Source organism: Arachis hypogaea, chromosome 5 (assembly GCF_003086295.3).
Source record: "Arachis hypogaea cultivar Tifrunner chromosome 5, arahy.Tifrunner.gnm2.J5K5, whole genome shotgun sequence".
Taxonomy (NCBI): domain Eukaryota; kingdom Viridiplantae; phylum Streptophyta; class Magnoliopsida; order Fabales; family Fabaceae; genus Arachis; species Arachis hypogaea.
Genome location: NC_092040.1, coordinates 48,957,638 through 48,958,615, shown reverse-complemented (window position 1 = coordinate 48,958,615; position 978 = coordinate 48,957,638). Strand labels below are relative to the sequence as shown.

At 39.1% G+C, this 978-nt stretch overlaps 1 non-coding gene across 1 annotated transcript; it reads left to right on the top strand.

Moving 5' to 3' along the window:
* Positions 1-201: 201 nt before the first annotated feature.
* LOC112804677 (small nucleolar RNA R71) lies at positions 202-310 on the top strand. The gene has a single exon (XR_003203289.1). It is a non-coding gene; the product is annotated as a small nucleolar RNA R71 (small nucleolar RNA).
* Positions 311-978: the final 668 nt, after the last annotated feature.

The window sequence follows — 978 nt, the reverse complement described above, 5'->3', positions numbered from 1 at the left end:
CTCTTTTCTAAGCTACCCCATTGTTCACAAGGTTCCTCTCAGAGGTGCACATGAATTGGTTGCTTGCAACCATGTCAATGAGTTCCTGTGCCTCCTCAGGCATTTTCTTTAAGTGGAGTGATCCACCAGCAGAGTGGTCGAATGCCATTTTGGACAATTCAGAGAGACCATCATAGAAGATATCTAGCATGGTCCAGTCTGAAACCATGTTAGGAGGGCACCTTCTGATCAGTTACTTGTACCTCTCTCAGGCTTCATAGAGGGATTCACCCTCTTTTTGTCTAAAGATTTGGACTTCCACCCTAAGCTTGCTTAGCTTCTGAAGTGGAAAAAACTTGGTCAAGAATGCATTGACCACCTTCTCCCAAGAGTCCAGGCTTTTCTTGGGCTAAGAATCTAGCTATAACCTAGCTCTATCCCTTACAGCAAAGGGGAAGAGCATAAGCTTGTAAATTTCTGGATCCACTCCATTAGTCTTGACAGTACTACAGATCTGCAAGAAATCAGAGATGAAACTGTTGGGATCTTCCTGTGGAAGTCCATGAAACTGGTAGTTATGTTGAACTAGAGTGACTCGTTGGGGTTTCAGCTCAAAACTATTTGCACTAATGGCAGGTATAGAGATGATGCGCCCATAGAAATCAGAAGTGGGAGCAGTAAAGTCACCTAGGACCTTCCTTGTATCTCCTCTGTTAGAGAGATAGGTCAAGAGGAAAAGAAAGAAGATGTCCTATAATAAGGATATTTTTTGAAAATAAATAGAGAGAAAATAGGAGATATTTTTTAAAATAGAGAGGGAAAGAGAGATGAGATTTTCGAAAGAGAAGAAAGAGAAAGCAGTTAGGAGGTTTTGAAAAAGAAGAAAGAGAAGGAAAATAGAAAGAGAATAAGGTTAAACAAGTAACTAACTAACTAACAAGACTTGAAAATAAAATATTTGATTTTGAAATTCAATTTTAAAAGAAAGTAGAGAATTAA